Source organism: Ambystoma mexicanum, chromosome 5p, assembly GCF_040938575.1.
Source record: "Ambystoma mexicanum isolate Mex_15411 chromosome 5p, UKY_AmexF1_1, whole genome shotgun sequence".
NCBI lineage: Eukaryota > Metazoa > Chordata > Amphibia > Caudata > Ambystomatidae > Ambystoma > Ambystoma mexicanum.
The window spans coordinates 248020137-248042437 of record NC_090930.1 but is presented as its reverse complement, the minus strand read 5'-3'; the positions used below and the strand labels follow the sequence as shown (position 1 = coordinate 248042437).

At 49.1% G+C, this 22301-nt stretch overlaps 1 protein-coding gene across 6 annotated transcripts in view; it reads left to right on the top strand.

Moving 5' to 3' along the window:
- Positions 1 to 22301, top strand: part of STAG2 (STAG2 cohesin complex component) — a 2060662-nt gene that overhangs the window by 78673 nt on the left and 1959688 nt on the right. The window contains exon 1 of one of the 6 annotated variants that reach the window (XM_069612660.1): positions 16328 to 16346. The exons of the other annotated variants lie outside the window; for them this stretch is intronic. The gene's annotated coding sequence lies outside the window, so the exon portion shown is untranslated. Of the gene's footprint in view, positions 1 to 16327; positions 16347 to 22301 lie in introns of those variants that run through there. 6 annotated transcript variants of the gene reach the window in all.

The following is a 22301-nucleotide window of genomic DNA, read 5'->3' as shown; positions in this document are numbered from 1 at the left end:
CGCTCTGTCACCAGGGTTTGCCCTGAGGTGCCTGTTGGGCCTAATAATTGTACCAGATTTTTCTCCGAGGGTCTCCGTAAGGGGCCTGTGGATACTGGAGCACGCTCTGAGGCCCCTCCTGTGGGGGCTGTTTGTAGACCCAGTTCTACTGAATCGTGGGATACCGGGGTGCGCCCTGAGGCCTTGGTGGGGCTTGCTGTCACCGAACTGATGTTCGAGGCCCACGCAGATAAGGCTGTCAACGGACGTTGGTCCGAAGTCCCTCTTTCAGTGGCTAAAGCTACCAACATTTCTGAGGTCTGACAAGGCCTTGCCGGTGAAGGCCGTTTCTCACCGTTCCCGCTCTTGCGGCGACACCAGATCTGTTGAGGGGGCAAAGAAGGAAAGTTCTTCTTTTACCGGTAGTGCCGAGGTCCTTCCTGGGAAGGCTAATTTGGCGGTTGGTATGTCGCAGAAACATTCCAGCCTCATAGTACTGGCTCTGCCAAGGTTCCTTATGTTAAGGCTAAAGTTAAGACCCCTGATCCATCGATGGGGACCCCTGCCTCACTTCCTAACGTGCCGCAGTTCCCCATAGACGATGACAAAATGGCGCCCGTTCCCACCACTACAGCGGCTGACATTTTGGGTGCTATCCCTACAACTACGCCATCGGCCTCAGGTGTAGGGCTTGGTTCCTTGGGTGAACATGGAGTCCCTTGTGCGCATCCTTATCGGCCAGTTTATGATTGGAACGCCTGGATGCCTCTTCCGTACAATGTTTCGTTGCCTGCGGAGTCGGCGCCTTTGATTTACGTGGACACGTCGGTGGAGGGGCCAGTTTGGCACCCGTCCCCGTTATGTCCCTGAACTTGTCCACCTTATGAGAGGCCTCCTCGGGTTCCAAAGCTGTCCTTGGAGGATGCCTTTTTCGGTAAATTTCAAACGCTCATGCGTACTGACCCCATAAGGGAATATTTCAAAGGGCTTTTTAGGGAGATATGTCCACCCGCGCCTCCGGCCCCACCCGCCGGCGTCTCCCTTGCCTACGGTGCTTTCCCCGACTCTTCCGCCTTAGCCCCCATTGTCCCCCGTGGACAAGGCAGCGCCTGACACTGCTTAGCAGGATCCTGACCTGTCGGATGACGCGCTTAGGCGATCAGGACAACGAGGACTTGCCCCGCTCTATTAGATCTTTTCATGACCGGGTACTGGACATGATGTGCTTCTTAGATGTTCCGATGCCCGAGGCACCCGCTCCGCAGGAGGGCGTGCTTTCTGTGGTGTTTACCCTGTCTCCTTTGGAGCGTGCTGACCTGGTCTTGCAGAAGGACGTGCTGGCCGAGGTCCGCAGGGTATGGGAACAGCCACACTGGACTTTACATCAATAAGAAAATTGACGCGAGATACAGGCTTCATTCTTCGGAAGAGGTAGCCCTGTCATCTTGTCCGCCCCCATCCTCCACGGTGGTGGCTGTGGCCACTTTTCAGTCCAGGCCTGCAGCATCCTCTTCGACTGCTACGTAGGTTCTGCGAAAGGAGGACAAGCTCCTTGACTCCCCTGGGAGAAAAATCTTTGCCAACTCGGTCTTGTAGCTCAGGCAGGCCAATGCCAAACTGGTGTTAGCGGGGGCTAATATGCGGATGTGGAAAGGTCTGTCTGAGTTTGAGGAATTCATCCCGGTCGAGAAGTTGGAGGACTTTAAGGGTGGTTTATCTGAGGTCAGGGTCTTGGCCCAGGATCTCCTGGAGGCTGCGGCTCATCACGTAGACACCTCGGCTCGGGGCTTTATGCTGGGGGTTGATACCTCACGGCAGGCGTGGCTGCATGCCACTAAATTCTCAAAAGAAGTGCAGGAGAAGGTGTTGGACCTTCCGTTCGATGGTAAGGATCTCTTTCATTCTACAACGGATGTAGAGCTCACCAAGACGAAGGATAGCACTCGGACAGCTAAGTCCTTGTCGGTCCTTGTTAAGGCCCCTTTCAAAACCCAGAGACCCTTGTCGCAAAGCCAACCCGCCTCTGGCTTTAGGGGTTTCCTCGACCAGAATTCTCAGTGGATAGCCCTTCGGGGGAATAACCGCCGCAGGCAACAACGGACTTGGTTTTTCTCCCGCTCCTCAGCCTCCTCATCAGGTTCAGGTGGTATCACTACTGGAAAAACCTACTAAATGAGGGTTCTCCGCGCTCGCACGAGACCCTAGTGGGAGGACGCATTGCGTCTCATTGGGAGGCATGGCAGTCCATCACCGAAGACAGATGGGTCTTGTCAGTCGCTCGGGCGGGCTTCCGCTTACCCCTATGCCCTACCCCACCCCTCATCCCTCCTTTTCAGCTGTCGGGTTCGCCCTCCCTCAAAGCCGAGGTTCAGAAACTTCTGGACCTCAGAGCTGTGGAACCCGTTCCCCTCGGGGAGCGAGGGGAGGGCTTCTACTCCCGGCTGTTTACGGTGCCCAAACCCAACCAGGCTGGCCTGCACACCATCCTAGAGCTTTCCCAGTGCAATCTTTTCCTACCCCAAGAGAAATTCAAGATGATCACGCCCAGCCAGATACCTTCCTCCATGCAGATGGGCGATTGGCTCAGTGTGGTGGATCTTAAGGATGCGTACATGCATATCCTGATTTGGAATCCACACAGGAGATATCTCCGTTTCCCTTTGGGAGAGGAGCTCTTCCAGTTTCGAGTGCTTCCTTTTGGCCTTAGTTCGGCACCGCGTGTCTTCATGTCGGTGATTGCGGCCCATCTTCGTCTGCAGGGTATCCATATATATCCGTATTTGGACGATTGTCTCTTACACAGCCCTTGTCCGTTGAAAGCAGTGGGCAATCTTCAGTCTCTCCTTCAGCTCCTGTTCCATCTTGGGTTGTCGGTGAACTGGCAGAAATCTTCCATGACGGTCTCGCAGGACTTGATTTTCCTGGGTTTTCGCTGGAGCACGACCGACTGCAGAGTGTACCTGACCGGGGACAGGATGGCAGGTCCGTTAGCCACGTGTCAGATGTTTGCGCAGTCGGAGAGCATATCGGCCTGGTGGTTCCAGAGGATTCTGGGCCTTATGGCCTCGTGCATGTTGGCTCTTCTTGCTCGTCTCAAGGTGAGGCAGACTCAAATGGCTCTTCAGAGTTCTTGGCGTCCGACTGTGGGCCAGGATTCCAAGCAGATAATGATTCCGGCTTCCATGAGTGGACCTGGAGTGCTGGTCATCTCTCAGCAACCTGTCGGTGGGTGCAGGGTTTCAGGACCCTGCCCTACGGTGACTATCACGACTGACTCCTCCCTCCTGGGGTGGGGTGCAGCGTTAGATCTTCATGTCTCGGATCTCTGGTCGCCTCAGGACAAGCTCCTCCACATAAATCATCTAGAGCTTCTGGCGATCTTCCTAGCGCTCAGGGCGTTCAGACCGATCATTACCGACAAGGTGGTCCGCATACGCATGGACAATGTGGTGTTTATGTACTACATCAACAAACAAGGGTGAACCAATTCTCCCCTCCCCCCCACACCCCCTCACCCCCCTCGTGGATCTGTCCATCCAGATTTGGGAGTCGGCCGTGCTTCATGGCGTTTAGCTGCTTGCAGTGCACATCCCGGGCCAGCTGAATGTCACAGCGGATGCCCTCAGCCGGCGGACAGTGGTCAGATACGAGTGGGAATTGAAGGCGGAGGTCCTCTCATGGATTTTCTTGCGTTGGGGCACACCGGAGGTGGACCTCTTCGCTACGGCGGCAAACAAGAAGCTTCCTCAGTATGCCTCCAGAGGGGGGCTGGGAGCCGCCTCTCTGGGGGATGCTCTCGAGATTCCATGGCACAACATGAGAGCTTACGCCTTCCCGCCTCTGCCTCTAGTCCATAGGGCAATTTGGAAGCTGAAGAACTCTGTGAACTGTTCCCTCCTACTCATGGCCCCATGGTGGCCGGCCAGGTTTTGGTTCTCAGAACTTCAACACCTGTCGATGTGTCCACCGATCAGGTTACCAGTGACCCCCAATCTTCATCAAGGGGAACAGCAGCTGTGGCACTCTGTCAAGACTGGTGGGGGGGTCTGTACTTCCGCACTCTATATGGTAGAGGAGAGGCACAGAGGACCCCAGCCAAGATTCTCGATTATGGTAGCAATGGACGAGCAATCAAGGCCTAGCTTCTCAGGAGGTGATGCAGGCTGGTTCTTAAGTACAGTGTATCCCCAAGCCCCCACAAAGGAATGTCCACACACTGTATTACTGAAAACAGTCTTTATATAATTAATATTCAAGGGTTATGTACACTTATCACAACAACGCACTTTGTGCTCAGGAAAACCAATAATGATAAATATCTACAATTCTAAAGTGGTACCACTAATATTAGACCTCATAACATGCATTCACAATACTGTAGAAATGGCACGCAGATCAATAAGAAGGAAACCAGCAATAGAAAGAGGAGAGATACTAGAGGGTTGAAACAATAGGCAGAAGACTGGCCCTCGCTACTGGACACAGTTCTGTGTGGAGATCCCCCCCACCTGGGCAACCTGTAGAATAACACAAGCCCAGTCCATATATTGTTCAATAGTCTTATTCTCTCCTCCAATGTTTTTACCCCCCCAATGTACCTGGTGGAGTCGAGACCTTCGAAGAGGCGTCGACGGATCCTTCTTGAGCGACCCCCTTTCAAGCGGGAGTCACGGATCGTCGACAGGCGTCGAGAAACGTCGAAGACCTCGGGGTTTCGGCGACGGGGAATCGACGGCCCTTCTTGAATGCCTTCCCTTTCAAGCGGGAGGCACGGGGCGTCGAACGTCAGTCGACAAACGAGGTAGAACGATGTCGAAGAGGCGGCAGCTTCGTCCGAGCGGTGCTCGTCGGCGTCGGGGCGTCGGCGTCCTGCAAGGCGGAGGTGTGCGAGGCACCTCGATGACAATAGTTCTGGACCGCAAAGATTGTAGAGACGGAAGCCCAGCAAGGGCGTCGGGTCGTCCGAGTCTTTGAGGTCGTTGGGTGGCGGGAAACCCACCGGCAGGTTTCTCCTCGGCGCGTTGGTCGTCCTCGACTTTCTCCGGCAGGATAAGCGGTCGACGATGCGGTCGAGGGAGTCCTTCGATTCGAATGTTCTTAGGCAAAGGAGCGGACGGCTCCGGTCGTCGGCGGCACGGCGTCAAGTGGTTCCCACGTCTGGGCAACACAACTTCGACGGGCCTCCAACGGTTACACAAACCTGCGAACCCTGGTCGACGGCAATGGACTTCGACGGCGCCGATGTCCGGGTGCTTCACTTCGATCTCCTCGGCGGTCCCGTCTCGGGTCGGCAGCCTTTCGAGGGTCTGACTTCCAGGGCGCTTCGGCGAAGATGTAGCTGTGCTCGATGGTCCCTCGGAGCACGGGAAGAGGGCGCCTTACCAGGTCCTCTCTCGGATCAGTCCTTGACGAACACGGCAGCCTTCGGATCGGTCGAAGCAAATGCAGCAGCAAGTCTTCTTCTTCCAGCTGGGCGTTGAGGGTCAGCAGTTCCAGTTACTCTTGAGTGGAGACTCAGCTTCTGAACGCGTCTGAACGCGTCTGAACGCGTCTGAACGCGTCTGAACGCGTCTGAACGTTCCTGAAGGTTCCTGAACAATTTCCAGTGGTGAGAGGTCCCCAGATATACTATTCTGTCTCTCATCCACACTGCTGGCACACACACAGCAGCCAATCACACAGAAGGGCATTCATGCAGTCAGTCAGCCAATCAGGCACACAGTGCATTCAGGCCACACTCCTCCCTTTCAGACACTCACAACAAGGCATGTGGATTGGGACAAGTACCCGGCCATTCGACACTACACACTGCATTCAGGCCTGTTTCGGGCAAGGCTGTCTCAGTCTTTGTCTCACATGCCAGAAACCAGACAACCACAACAAGGAGTGTATATTGGTCACCCACTCCATTCACCCAGGTCCCACCCACAGGAGGTACCCACAACATACAGTGAATGGGAAGGCTCCAGTCAGTCTAGCTGGGCCTTCACAACAACACCATATATGGAACTTCCACCCAACAGCCGGTCAGGGGGAAGGGACAGAGACAGGGCTTCCCAGGACTTTTGGAAAAACAAGATAACAGGCAATAGAAAGCAAGAGGCCACAGGGGCCATCTTGTTTCCTATCAGGAATCAACTGATTCCAATGGCAGGGCCTGGGTATCCCAAAAGGGAGGACACCCGGAGCACCTGTCTAATTCAGCACGGAGCTGCCACCAGCCCATACCCTGCTCTGTGGGCCACCCACAGGTGCCCAAAAACATACACTAGGGGCACAGGGTTGTACCCCTACCCATGGGTGCCATAAGGGTATCCCATGGGTCTGTTCACCAAACCAAAAGAGAGAGCTGCACTGCCAGGAGTCCCACATGGACTCCGGGGCAGAAAACATGACAGAACACACGGTAAAAATAGAAAAAGGACAAGGATTCAGAGGCCCTGTCCCTCAGATGCATTTCCAGCATCACACACTCCTCCCCACAATCGCTCAGCTTGGCGGCATGGTGCCTGAGTTCAAGTCTTTAGAACATCTTAACTTGTCTGCGGATAACATGTGTATTATCCAGGCAGCCAGGAAACCCTCAACTAGGTCCAATACAGAAGTATTTATGGGTTTATGGCTCAGGTTCTGTCATTGGCGGTTGGGAAAGCGGTTGGACCCAAGGGAGGCTACGGTTGACGCGGTGCTGTCCTTCGTATCCTTCCTGGCAGTCTCGGGTGTTCACGTTCTGTCATGCAGGACTTGCCTTTCAGCGGTCTCTGCTCATCTTTCTATGGACCAATGTTCTTATTCTTTGTGCTATCCAGTGGTTAAGAGGCATTTTTCAGGCTTTACACGCCTCTACCCTCCAGTTCGTACTCCGCACCCACCGTGGGATCTAAATGTAGTCCTCACGGCGTTGTGCAATAAACCCTTTGAACCCATGGCCACGGTGGACCTCAAGTACCTATCCTGGAAAGTGTCCTTTTTGGTCGCCGTTACGTCAGCAAGGCGGGTGAGTGAGCTCCAGGCCTTGTCGGTGGAGCATCCCTTCTTGGTCTTTCACAAGGATAAGGTAGTCCTATGGACAAATCCTGCTTTCCTGCCGAAGGTGGTAACTGAATTCCATCTGAATCAGTCGATCTCCCTTCCGGTCTTTTTTCCGAACCCTACCTCAGAGGCAGAAAGGGTTCTGCATTGTCTCGATGTCAGAAGGGCTCTTAAGTTCTATCTGGACAGAACATCCGAGCTTAGGAGTTCTTCTCAACTATTTGTGACTTTTGGTAACCCTCAGGGTAAGCAGGCGTCTAAGGTGACTATTTCCCGGTGGATCGCCGCCTGCATTACTGAGTCTTTCACCGTCCAAGGGCTGAAACCTAAAAGTATTCATGCACATCTGTTGCGGGGCAAAGCAGCCGCGGTTGCTTTTCAGAAATCTCTCCCCTGGGAGTCCATCGCTAGGGCAGCTACTTGGGCCTCTCCATCTGCTTTTTGTAAGCATTATTGTCTTGACATGAGCTCAAGAGCTGGTGCTCAGTTTGGTCAGGCTGTGCTGAAGAACCTTTTTCCGTAATGGGTATTTCCATTCACCTGTAGTTCCTGTTAGGAGTGCTTGGGAATCTCCCATAAGTATGGAGGAAAGGTGACGGGACGTAGGAGTATAACCAGGTTACTCACCATAGTGACAACCTTACTCCTAGTCCATAGTCCCCTTTCCTCCATACCACCCCCCCCCCCCCGCTGCCCCCTCTAATAAGCTTCCTCTGTTATTGCTAATGGGTCTTTGACTTGGCGATAGAAAAGGACTGATGGGTGATGCGTGGGGCGGAGCCAAGGTGGGCGGGGTTACGGCCGCGTGCCGGGCACCGCGCAAGAAAGAGAGGAAGGACACATTTTTTAAAACATTTTTGGATGCTTTTTACAAAGTGCTCCGGTCCCGTCCCACAGGACGGAGAGATGTCCCATAAGTATGGAGGAAAGGGGACTATGGACTATGAGTAAGGTGGTCACTACGGTGAGTAACCTGGTTATTCTTGAGCATTTGATCTTTTATGAATTCATATGCTGTGAATATGCCCGGTCAGGCTAGGAATTGATTTAGTAATTTTCCTATGAAACAACCTGACACCTTAGTGTCCCATCAATGTTGTTGTGGGTGCTTTTAGTCCACACCAATAGGATGTCGAGTGTATAGCTCCAACCCAGTAGCTTCGCCTTAGATTTCAACCGTCTTTCTAGCTTGTGGGATTGCTAGAGTTCTTCTCTTCGAAGAAAAATGTTCTCACCTCAAAATTTGTATTTTTTTCAATTTATACTCTAACCACAGCCACCGACCACTCATCTATGATCCCGTTTACGATCCTGGAGACCTTTTGGACCTAAAGCATCCTTATTCAGGCCATGTCGGACATGCGGCCTAAAGAACGTTTACAAAGGTGACGACCACGTAGGCTGTTTATATTGCCGCTACCCTAACAATTTACCGGAGCAATGTGAAATCTGTGAAAGCATCGGAAGCAGCAGAGCTACCACCCCACCCCACCCCCTCTGACAGACCTTTGCCATCAAGCCACATGCCCAGGTCTGAAGACCCTCCGGCGAAAAAACAAACATGTGAGCCAAAATCGTCGACAAGCCACGATAAGACCAACCCACCCTTTCTCCCAGTCTCCTGCTAAAAAAAAAAACAGGTGGCAGTGAGGACTCCCAATCTGGGTCTAAGCAGTCCCGTCAACGAAACGGACGCATAAAGGTTCACGACAGTCTACCAAAACCACCTCCCACTCGTCGAGGACATCCTCTCTGACGAAGGACCAACACCAATCCAAATCGTCAACGAAGAGCCTGTCTTCTTCCTCGAAAAAGAAACCCCATTTGTCCTTGGTGTCTCGTGCTTAGGAAAAAGATCACAGATTCTCCTCTGGACGAGTCGTCCACGAAGCGGCCCCCAACAACTAAATTGTTGACGATACTCCAACGAAATCGCAGATGAAATCGGGACATCGCCCGTCGACTATCCTCTCGTCTACTACCAAAAAACTAAAATCCTACGCACTCTCCAACATCCATTACAGAACTGGCACTTAAAGGGACACTAGACAAAAAAATTAAGTCACCTGATTTAACAGCAAAATGTCTAACCTCACTGCCTTCTCCGTAGTCTGGCAGCGGCAGCACGTCGCAAGGCTCATATATACAGCACAAATGCGCCACTCCACCGGACAATGAAGACAATGAGCAACAGCTGTAATAGTGGCCAATGCCCTTGCAATAGTGGCCTGCTACGACTGAGAAATGTGGCATCGCTTGGCTGCTATATTTGAGCGCTTGCAGCGCAGCAGCGAAAAGAAGCGAAGACACTGATACGTGTAGGCGAGGAGGCCTCCAACCACAGTATCAATATTGTAGTGGATCTCGCAGAAACGGGATTCAAACAAATTGGTAATGGGGTCGTCCTCAGATGGCAAGGATAACTACGCTGCACCGACTTTAGACAAGAAGTGCAACATAGTGGTGGACATGCCTTTTGAGGGCGAGAACATTTTTGCTGATAGAACTGAGGCCTTTAAAACGATATAAGCAGACTTTGATACTGCTAGATCACTAACAACCTTACAGGGCAGAAGGTCTTTTTGTTCCTTTCGCGGTGCCTTTGGTTAATCTAGGTTATTGTCCTCCAGGGATTACATAAACTACAGCTGTTTGGCATACTTCTCACAGGGATACAAGAGAAACTACCAGGCCTCACAGCGCAGCAGGGAGTATCACCAGGTACAATGCAAATGCGGATCATCCACCTCTCATAGAGGTAGACGGAACACGTCCCAACAATGACTGCCTCAGGGACACACCGGTGGGAGGAAATGTGGTGTTCCTTCTCCACAAGTGGCAAGCAATTACAAAAGACTGTTGGATGCTAGATGCCATCCAGCACGGCCACTTGTTGGAATTCAAGCATGCACAGAAACAGTTGCCTCCCGTAAAGGTGTTGCACCCGCATCTTCCAATTCTACAACCGGAAGTGTGCCAAATGTTAAAGAAACAGGCAATAGAAAGAGTTCCTCCTTTATCGTAGGGAAAAGGGGTATACTCAAGATACTTTGTCGTCAAGAAGCTGGACGGGAAGTGGCCAATCGTGGATTTGCGAAAGTTGGAGAAAAAGAACTTCAAAAAGCAAAGGTTCAAAATGGTCACACTACAAGATGTCATAAAGGCTGTACAACCCCACTAATATAGCAGATTTAGACCTGTAAGACGCTTACTACCACATCCCAATACGTCCAAGAAGCAAAGTATCTGATTCAAGTCATTACCAGTTTCCAGTACTTTCCTTTGGCCTCAAACCAGCCCCCAGGAAGTTCACCAAATGCTTAGCACCAGTGACAGTTTTCCTCGGAAAACAGGGCCACTACGTCTACCCGTACCTAGACTGGTTGGTTCGAGGTCTAACATATCAAGAAGCAACGGTTTCTCTGAGACAAACGGAAACTCTTATCCAACAATTGGGATTTGCAATCAATTACGCCAAATCTTGCACAGTTCTATCAAAATGTTTGGTGTTCTTGGGCGTGCAAATCCTCACTGGACAAAGCCTTGTCAAACCATCATCCGACAGAGTGGAAAAATGTATAACCATGACAAATTCCTTCACTCCAAACAAATTACGGTGTGCAAATACATGGTTCTACTAAGGGACCATGTCGTCCTGCATGCCACTAATACCCAATTGCAGGCTAAACATGCGGCCGGTACAAAGATTTCTAGCTACCAGATGGTCCCAAACACGAGTCCTGGTCAGACGGTCACATCACCCTGGCGCTCTCAAATTTGCTGAAATTCTGCACAATCCTCGACAACATCTCAAAAGGGATAGTTAGTAGTCCGAATCCTCATGGATAATACCACCACAATGTTTCATCTGCGCAAACAAGGCGGTACAAGGTCAAACACCCTGTCTCAAGAAGCACAGACCATTTGGAACTGGGCCATTCACATTGTTACAAGTTTACCATCTCCCGGGGATACACAACCAACAAGCGGACTCACTCAGCAAGAACTCGATGCAGTCCCACGACTGGCAACTGCACAACCACCAAATATCCAGAATATTCTCGTCGTGGGGCCATCCTCCTCTGGACCGCTTTGCCACACAGGTCAACAAGCAATGCAAGAAACTTGCGAGCAGGATTCCACAACCCAGCTCTCAAGGAAACTCATTCTCGCTCCCATGGACCGGCATCTTCGCATATGCGTTTCCTCCATTCCTTCATCAGGAAAACCATCCTGATCAGCAAATATTATTGCAAGATAATTCTGGTGGCACTGTACTGGTCCAGGCAAACCTGGTTCTCAGACCTCCTTCAACTGGTGGACAATCCATCTGGGATCTCACTCGGACTTCTTACAGCAGAACGACGGTGCGATTCTACATCACGACTCGGGCTCCCTCTAGCTAACAGCATGGCTCCTGAGCATGCTGAATTCGGCCACGTAAACATCCTGCAGGACTGACAGCACGTACTAGCTGCTGCTAGTGCTTTCCACGAACAATTCCTGCAACCAAATACAGAAATGTTTCTGTACATGGTGTGCTCAGCACCCCAACCATTAACCACTAGCCGCAAGACCTCAACAGGTTCTCCTCTACCTAATCATCAAGCTGGCAAAGGAAGGTCTAGCGATCGCCTCCATAAAAGTTCACTTGTATGCCATCTCCTGATTCACAAGAAAAAGCAGCTTCTCTCTACAGCGACAGGCTGCTCAAACACTTCCTAAAGAGGCATTTTTGCACTTTTCCTCCAAAGAAAAAAATTCCGGTATGGAGCCTACATTTTATCCTAGCTGGTATCATGAAGCCCCCTTTCAAACCTCTATCTTTGGCATACATCAAGTTTGTGACCTGGAAAGTGGCCTTCTTAATAGCCATTACGTCCCCCAGGCAAGTCTCTGAACTACAAGCTTTAGTGGTGGACCCTCCGTATCGCCGATTTGTGAAGGACAAGGTAATCCTCTCCACCAATCTTCACTTCATCCCAAAAGAACCATCGGAATTTCACAAGAATGAAACCATCACCCTCCCTACATTTTTGTCAAAATGCCACCTCCCCAGCAGAGAGCTCTAAACTCTCTGTATGTAAGAAGTGCGTTAAAATATTATCTGGACCGGACAAAATCATTTAGATCAACGAAACAGCTTTGTTGGCTTTGACCCCTCAAACAAGGGGAAGCCCATCACAAAAAAAAAGCTTTGCAAGGTGGCTATCCTCAAGTCGCAAAGGCCAACGAACCACTGCAGGTATGATACATTCTTCAAGGGCCACAGCCGTCTTGGAGGCTTTCTGATCGGGAGTGACCATCGAAGACATTTGCCAGGCGGCAACATGGGCAGTGCCTCACACGTTTACCAGGCACTACTACCTACAACAGCAGCATGCGGAAGACTTGCAGGTTCGACGAGCCGTCCTTCAACGGCTGTTCCAATAAGGTAAGCTCTGCAGCTTCTGGGGTGTTTTTCTTGTACTTACGTATGTATACTACACGCATGAGCACAAAGGTTTCTATTTATTTGCTTGGATTTCTCCTCCACACATGTATACTGCTATAAAATGTATTCACAGCATGTGAATACATGAAAGATCCAATGCTGGAGAAAGTGTTACAGGCAAGAAACTACTCCCATGCTTTGATATGGACCATGTCGGAGCAGTTGCGAGTTCCGTTCCAGTTCGTCTTCGAACTTTGGATTGTGTACCAACGGCCTCAGGCAGGGACGAGTACGTTTTAGCAGTCTGGCCCACGTACATTTGAAATGCCTCTGAAGGAAGAGACAAAGTAAGAAGGAGATGCACTGTTGTATTGCTTTTTTTTTTTAATTCCAGCCTTTCAATTAACTGATCTCTAATAATGTAACTTGTGAAGACAATAAGATCAGCAGTTTTGCTGAGAAGTAAAAGGCAATCAAGCGAATTTCGGAGAATTTTTTTATTTTTTTTTGGGGGGGGGGGGGGTTGCAACTTATTTTTTGGTGATTTCGTTGTTCGTGTTGTGGATCAGCATGGGCAGTCTTTCACTGCTGCGGCAATGTTTCAATTAACGCTTGGGTGCACAGTGAACTTCATGTGGCATTGGTTCTGGCCACACCAGTGCCCACTAAGTGGATAATGTGGTTGCTATCCGCAGACAGTGCGAACAGAAATCCTGTAAGTAAACGGCAAGTATGTCGGATTTGCTATTCAAACGAAATGTTTTTTAACCATTTGTCGGATTTTTTTGTTTTTCTTTGATTCGGTTGCAACGTTTGCAAGCGAAATGTGTATTTTGTGACTATAGTTGAACAGTGATAACAAAAAGGAAATGGTTTAGGATAAAGGAAGCTGGCTCAGTTCACTTGTAGCATAGAAAAAGGACAGATGCTTCTTTGTTCAAATTCTAGAATGTTTAAACAACGATTGTGCATGAAATCTAGATCCACTGGGTGCACACTGTTGAATAATTGTATATAGATGTTAAGAGGGTTGCGTCCTATTGTGTATTCACCATGCGGTTTGTGGTGGAGCAGCTTTACCATAAGCGTAGGAGAATAATCCATCAGAGTGTGTACCATTTATCTAAATTGTTCGCAGGCCGTTGTTGTGTGTGATTTTGTTAGTTGTGGTCTTCCATTTGGTTACATGCGAGTATGGACATATTTGATGTTCATCATTGTTTTGCTGGTTAATCATGACTGCTTCTTTTTTAATACTTTGCTAAGTTTAGGCTGTTTGCTGCTAATGTTTCACCGGGCAAAGACACCGGTGTTTTTAAGGTTTCTTAGGGTAATCAGGAGACACCAGAGCTTTCTGAAGAGGATTTAGATAAACAAGGGATTTCGAGTTGAAGGTGCACCGAGCTAGAACCACAGACCTTGCAAGGAACTTTTAATGTCTGGACTGTAAATATTTTCAGGATGTTTTAGTTGGTGGTTCAATGTAATTTACCTTCTCTGATAATGGTACTACCAGGTGTACCCCGTGGATTTGTTTTTGCTTTTTGTGGCCGGATGTATGTGTGCAAGGGAAGATGCAGGTGTTGTGTGCTGGCAGGGAGTTTGAAAAATGTATGCAAGATTTTTGCCTTGTGGGGTGGTGATGGAAGGAACATGTCCTCCGTTTTTTGTGTTGCTACACTTGCTTGGTGTGACACCACCCCTGTTGGTTAGTGCTTTGAGAATGGTTGGTTGCGTAGTTATTTTTGTTGCAACATTCTGATTGTTGCTGTAGGTGCATGGTGAGGTGTGATGGAGGTTGTGTGGGCTGAGTTGTTAGTGTGTGGGAAGACTGAAGGAATATGTACCCAGTTTTGTGTTATGCTTGTGTCCGACGAGGGTGGTGTGGTGGATCCGCCCGGGCTCTGCATCAACTATGTTTTGAATCCTAGTCCATTTTATGCTGTGGGCAACCAGTGCGCCTCACCCCACTGTGGTGGTGGTCCACCTTTTTGTGGACAGTTTCAGTTCCTGGTTGTTGGAAGTGTGTGCCAGAGTGTGGCGAACTCGAGGTCATTGAGTGGCAGTCTTGGACGGGAGTTGACTTGTGGTTGTTTGAGTGATGGCTTATTTGGTTCAGTGTGGCAGTTCGTGTGTTAGTCTTTCAAATGGGGGTGTTAATGTTGTGTAGAAAGGGGGTGTTTTGATGGATTCATGTTGTCCTGTTTGTCCCACTGCCCCATCCATGTAAGCTGTTAGAATGTTGGTGATTGTGATGAGTGACCGCTCAGGGGAATGTTGGTGTACGCGTGTGGGTGAATGTTCCATGAATCGAGTTGGGGCCTGATCTGGGGGTCGGGGGGGGGGGGGGAGGATGAGGATGGCCGGTGGGTGTGAGATCAACCTATGCCCCTTATCTATAGATGAGTAACTGGAATAGCAACTTGTACAAATGTAAATAAAGCTACCTGGTTCATAGGAGTGGCTCTGCAGCTAGTCTGTTACCACCTCGCATCACAACAGCCGGGGGTGTCATAATGTTAGTACACTTGCTGTGGGCGTTTGGAAGTGAGACCTTAAACTAATGACCAGCAATGGATCCTCCTAAATTCACACCCCTGCCTTGGGTAACGTGATAGTCCGACATAGCATGGCTAGGGTATATTAATGGCCGATAATTGGTGGGTCGGAAATCTAGACCAATCAGAATCTAAAACGTGTTTGTAACTGAACAGCAGTGTGTAGACCCGTTGTGGATTTCTGGCCAAGAATGGGAGATGCGTTGTTTGAGCTAGTCAGTGTGTGCTGCGGTGTTCTAGTGTGACCACGGGTTCTGCTTTAGCTAAAGCTGATTTGTGTTGGTCTTTATTATGGATGGCCGAATCACTGCAATATTTTGTGGAGCACTATAGTTTGATGTGTATTCGGCCCCGTCGCGTTTCTCTGGAGGCTGTGCCTCTCACACTGCAGTGGGGGATGGACGGAGCTCGGATTTCTTGGCTGTGACAGCCTTGATGTTCTGCTCTTGTCGGCTTCACGTTACATCCGTCCATTGGGCTAGGCCGCAGGGCGGGGTCTATCTGCTTTGGCAGATCTTGTCTGGAGAGCGGAGAGCCGGCCCTTTCGACAGTGCCTTGTGACAATAGGCAGGGGGCTGTAATGGTGCTGCTGCTTTCCACCGAATGGCTCTCCTTTCTTTACGCTCTCTTGCACCCTCCATAGCAATGCGCTCGTTACCGGAGGCTCCTGTCGGCCCTCGAGGTCGATTTTCTTGCACGCAAAGGTCTCCTTCGAAGCGGTCTTGGTTTGTTTCCTTATGGATTACAGATCTCTCAAACCAGCTGCAGATGGTATGAAACGGGCTTGCCCCCCTCCTCCCCCCGATCTCCCAACCCTGTTCTTCTGATGCATTCTTTCACCTGGATTTTTGTGACGAACCAATTTTGTTTCAAACCCGGTCAGCGGAGGAAGGAGGACCCTCTCCAAAACGACTACCTTTTGGATTCTCCAGATCGTGTCTTCGCGTATTACACGACGGATGCAACGCGGAAGATGTTCATTGTCGACGTATCTCGTGTAAAATGACAGTAAAAAAACCCTGAAAGGACAAATTCGATAAATAGTTCTATATAAACTGATGGTCCATGTGCTTTTTTTATGCTACTGCTCCCGTCGTATGTCAATTCTTGTTACATTTACAAATTGCACCGTGCATGCATTTTTAAAGATGTTCATGCACAATGTATTGCACATTTTGACGTGCATGTTCAATTTACTTTTAGTTTTTACGAATGTACTTTGGGAAATGAGTAGTGACTTAGTTGCAAAAGAAGATAGAATACGGTTCTTGGAATTGGATAGTTTTATGAAGCTTGCCGACCGTGATCTACCTGCCACGGAGACTGTGGTATGCCACTAAACTGTATGTCATAGCACGTAAATACAATGGCGTGATTATTTCAAATTAACTGAATTGCTTGATCCGATGTACCTTTTGTCATTTTTTTCCAACAGTTCATTTTCTGTGTACATATTTACATATACAAAATGTAGCCCTAATGTAGCCCCATTGCATGTCTAGCCCAGGGTTGTTACTTATGACACAGTGCAGCGATTCCTGAGTGCAGTGGCCACTTTTTCTTCACTCTTGCTGGACAAGTTTTCCTTAGTCCGAGTACTGTCCCCAAATCCTCTTTGTATGTGGGATAGTGCGGACGGAAAATAGCGTTTTCAGTCGGGGCCGGCCCTAGGATTTTAGGCCCTCGGCGACAAAAGGTTTGGGCCCCATTTATTTGCGCGCATAGTGACAAAAGTGATAATACACAGTACTATGCCATTAATACGCAAAGGTATCGTGGCAAGTTAAATTAAAAACATGTTACAATAAGTATGCCGGAGACAAATTGCACTGACGTTCAGTTTATGAACTTTAATTATTTACCAATGTGGTATTATCGAGGTGAAGGTTTTTTTGTGAAGTAACCGACCGTGTGAATTCCTTGCAGAACCTTCTAATTTTGACACACAAGGCATAGTTGTACAAAAGTGTTTACCCAGTTGCATGCACTTTTAGTGGTAAAGCTAGGATTTGAGGCAAGTCTTCAATTCAGCACTCGAACAGCTCTTTTTTAAACCCTGGTTTGAAAATGCCATCTGAACGTGAAAAGGCATTATAAAAATATTGATAACTGGGTTTTGTTAACTCAATCGAACAGCCTCCACCCCCCAACCCCCAAATGTTCATGGTTCTTTTTAATTGTAAGTCCATATTGTCCTAACTAGCCATATGCTTTTATTTCAGAAGTTACACCTAAGGATTATTGTGACTTCCCAAAAGAAATTAATTCAAAGCAGGTTCCAAGGATGTCCTGGCAAAAACTGGGCTGGGAGCAGACTGGACCGGTTACATATACTGCAGGGATTGCCTTTCGATAGAGCTAGTTGCTAGGCAGTCTTGAGGCAGTGGGCAAGCGATTTCGCAAATATTCAAATTAACAGGGCTCTAGTCCTAAACTGTGTGTGTGTGTGTGTGGGGGGGGGGGGGGGGGTGATCATGATATATGCATAGGAGCGGAGTACAGGGGCGTCGGGATGCAGCCGTTCTGCTTGAACAGGGGCTGAAGTGTCATTTTGCTTCTAGGTTTTTGATCGCCCCATGCAAATACTTTGCTTATGTATTTGCATGGGGCGACCAAAAACGAAGAACAACTCCGTATCGAGTGCATGCTCTGCTAAATCCACTGGGAGAGGCCGATCTTCTAGCGCCTCCTGCTGGTGGCAGGTTTGAAGTGTTGGCATGCATCTTGCAAAAATAGCAAGTGCTGCTCACATCGAAGTGTGGAAACCTCATTATTTTGCCCATTGTCTGGAATCGCAGGGATAAGCGTGGGATCCTGTAGCAGTAAATTGCAAGGCAACAGCAGTTTTGGTGACGGTTGCCGAGATGTTATGCTGGTATCTTCCTGTAAATCAATTTCCCATTCCTGCTGCAAAATATGCTGTTCCGACAAGGGCATGTGTACGGCTCCTTTGCTTCACTTGGTGTGTGAACTTCTGCCCCATAGTGAAAAATCAAAAGCTGCCACCCATGAATTATACGCACAGTAAGTTGGCATATCTTAAGTGAAATGCACACATTTTCATTTGACCTTGCCCCTCAAGTGCACTAGACGAGAGCATTGGCATTTACATTTTTTTTATTAACGCAGGAAAAATAACAGATTTTCAAATAAACTACGCTGGCAAAATATAAAAGGTGCCCACCTTTTAAACCCAACAATTTATAGTGAAATAGTACCTGGAAAACTTTGAGAAGCGCTTTGATGACACTTTTATGTGGTCTTGTGGTGTAAGTGCGCTGGGTACATGACAGCGGGGTCAAATAGTAAACCCGAGCACGCTTGCCAGTCTCAAACACCAAAAGGCAAGGTTACTTCACCCTCTGGCAAAAAAGTGGGCGTTCGCTGCCCACCCTCATGTGTCATCTACTTGTGCCCTGAAAAGCAGCACATGGCCACAACCAGGGAAAATGAACCTCTCCCCACGAGTGCAACCTCTCCATATCTGCAAATATTCATGACTCATTTGCACTCATTTCCCCTCGCTCACCCCCAATTTTGCCTTTCAACAATATCAGTTTTAAAACCTTTTTATTTACAGCGTTAGGCTTAAATACAAACCTTTCTCCATATTCTGTATTATAAAGATGACTAGTAAAGTGCAGAAACCATAGTAAGATACTCGCATAAATGTAGAAATACTTCTAGTAATAGGTTCGGCAAAAAGTGTACAATTGTTGCATTGTTTGCCTCCATCTTGAAATGGGAGCCTACAAATAACCAGAATTCCGTTCTGCATAAGGCTTTGGGTTTTGAAAATGGGCTTTCAAGTCTTGGTCCCAACAAAAGCTAATGTTTGAAAAGGTTACCTGTTTGTGTTTCTTTGTTTGACAAATGCAGGTCCTATAAGATTGATCTATCTAAAGTAAACACTTCTTGGTGTTATGTTGATTTGTACCATGCACCACTACCCTCCTCCCCCAAGGGCAGTCTCCAGGCGGTCACGTGGCTCTGCAACAGAAAATAATTGACCATAGCATTTATTGCTTATACATTGAGCTACTTAGGGGAGCCCCAGGAATCAAATGACCCCCGTTTCAGCTCCTTACCCCTGGCACAGCAACACTTTTTTTCCTTTTTTCATGATTTATTATATCTGCAACAGAAGAGGTAGTGTGTGCGTTAGTGAGGATAGGATGATAGTATAGGTTCAGAACCAGGAAAACTGGTGTCTGTGAGTGCTGTCTTCCGTGTGGCAGTCTGTTCAAGCGGCCCTGCATGTTGTAACCACACGGGTAGGACTCAGTGCCTCCGATGTGATGTGTGCTGGAGTTTGTGATGGGTGTCGTTTGATGGGGCCTGGGACTGCTCTACCTCCAACTTTCTCTTCCAAAACATCTTCCTTTTCAAGCTTTCTGCTCATCCAACTCTTGAGGGTCAGACGCTTCTCCAAGCAGAGAGTTGGGGGCAGATCCATCTCCACGGCTGGGGCCTCCCTCTGCAACATCATCCCTGTCCCTCTCAAACTTGAGCAGAACCAGCTCCGGTTCCGGAAACACGTCAAGACCTTCCTTTTTGCTTTGGCTTTCTCTCCCCTGCTGATGCACCTGATTTCTCCGCGCACTGGTCACCTGGTCACCCTCTGTACTTGGGCTCAGGCTCCTGCATGTCCAGTTGCCCTTGGACTGCCTCCGGGCTCCCCAGCACTTAAGGGTCTATCTACAACCCTACAGTCCCTTCTATTTGCAACTTAGAGCCACCCGCTGGCTGCACTTGAGTTACCTTCACTTCTCCTCCCCCTGGCACTTCTCCCCTGCATTTGTGCAATCTGAATCAAACAAGACCTAGTAAGATAGTTATTTTGTCCTTACTTTGTTTCCCCCAACCTTGTCTTGTCGTGCCTAGAAATGCTTGTGTACAGGTGCATTATAAATGCCACATCCTATCATGTTAGAGTGGGGTTTGCGTTGGCACACAGTGGTTAGTTGTAACCATCAGGGGCTCCAGAGTGGCGGGTGACTGGTGTTTGATTGGGTTGTGTTGGTGTGTGAGGGTGTTCCCTCTGTTATTTCCAGGGTCTCAGAGTTTGGTGTGTACGAGCATTAGCTTAGTTCTCGGTTTGTCTGTGTAGTGTGGCTAGCCCTTAGCTGTGTATAGTGGCGTTGGTTGTGTTGGAGGAGCAGGAAAGGGGAATTGGTTAGTAAATCGGTTAGTTTGACCATGCCTCCGACCATTGCTGCACTATGGTACCTTCCAACATTCTTGGTTGTAGTCCATTGGTCAATCCTGCCTCCTCTGCCAGCATGGAGACTGACTTCCCCCTGCTGCTTTGATGGCACAGGGTTGGTTCTGCTTAGTGTTACCGGTTCTTCGGCTGCGTTTTAGTCATTGTGGTTAGGATTGGACCTCTTTTGCATTTGGCTGCTGGATGTGTGCACAGCTGGTATTATACTACATTGAAGTGGTGCTTGACCGTGCCACCCTGGTTATGTGGGTGGGCAAAAGTTAGTAGTGATTTGATTTAATGTGTGACCTGCCTGGGACCTTCCTGGGTGCATGCATTGCACATGGTGTTTTCACTGAGTCTGTCTGATTGGGCGGGCTACTCTTAGTTGATCACTCTTGTTGTGGGGCATGACTGGGGGAGGCAAGGAGTGTGGGGTATTCTGGTACTCGTTGATTTCGCTGCTGTCATCTGTGACTGCGTCCCTTAATGTGTTTCTTCGGTCTGCAATGTTTTTGCTGTAGTTATCCCTTTTTGTGCTTGTCATTGTATAATGAATAACCAGGTTTTAAGTTGTTTCCTGAAGGTGATATTGTCTTCTGTGGTTCTAATTTCTTTGGACATGGTGTTCCATGTGCTGAGTTTATAAAAACAAAGGCCGTTTCCCCTTTTAGTAAAGTTGATTCCAGTTTGCTTGTGGTAACTGGGTACTATTTACTGTGTCTCATCAGCACGTTCCTGCTGGGAGTGTACCTGTCTGCTCCCACTGCATTTGTTCCCAACTGTGATTCCCCCCCCCCCCCCTGCAGTTCACCCAACCCCTGAGTCCCCAGTCCTGCACCGGTCCCATCAATTGCGGTTTCTGTTTACTGTGCACTCGGTCCTTTTTAGGCTCTCCCACCACCTAGGTTCCTATCCACAGTATGACCATATGCAACTGTGTCCCACTAGGCTCTCTCCCACTCTCTAGGTCCCCACCTGGCTTGGCGTTCCATTGTGGGTCACTTGTCAACTCTTGTGTTCCCTAGTGTCTGACCATCGCACTCTATGCATCCTACATTGTGCAGCGCTGGGCTGTGCGTCTCTCCTCCTTTCCACCTAGCACCCACTAGCCCTCATCTTCTCCAACTACTACACTCTCTCATCCTATCCCCTCTCACTAGGTCTGGAAGAAAGTAGTTAAAGAGGGACATCCTGGTCTCCAGCCCAGGCCTCCCTATCACTGATAACACTAGTGCTTTTCCAGACAGACTCACCATCATTATTTTGTCATTCCCTCACCAGACCTATGGACCACTCGCATGGTCTCGCCTCTCACCCATCTCCTTCTCTCCCATTAATGGTGGCACGTGTTGGAAGGTCCTTCCACTCTTCCAAGACCATTAATGTGGATCTGAAAGGCTCATTTCTTGGTCCAGGGGCCTCAGCCCAATCTCTTCCTTTTGAGATCTCCTGATACTCCTACCAGCATCTCTGGCTCCTCTGCCACCCCCTTCTTCCACCACCTCTTTGGCACCTGTCTCTTCCTCTCTGGCTCCTATGCAACCTCCTGCTAACACCTCTGCCCACTCTCTAGCCCTTTTACCACTTCTGATGGTTGTACCTCAAGCCTGTATCTCACCCCAGAAGTCTTTCAAATGTGGCAACCTGTTACGCGTTGCCACTCTCAATTTTTGCTCTGCTGTCAAACCCTCGTGACATTTGCCACCTCCTCGAAGAACTTGACCTGGAAGTCCTAACTTTCGCGGAGACCTGGTTCACGGCCAGCTCCGTCAAGTTTTTGACACACACCTCCCAGAGGGCTACAAGATCCTCTCCAAGCCCCCGAACCAACCAATTGGATTAGCGCTTTGCTTTCAGGAATGGGTCCCTGCTTCTCATTCCTGTCCAGGCCTACTCCTCCTTTGAATGCCTTAGTATCTCTCTTTTGGCCCCACTCTCTCTCTTTTGGCCTCTCTCTCTTTTGGCCCCACTTTCTTCTCTCTCTTTTGGCCCCACTCTCTCTCTCTCTCTTTTGGCCCCACTCTCTCTCTCTTTAGGCCCCACTCTCTCTCTTTTGGCCTCTCTCTCTTTCTTTTGGCCCCACTATCTTTCG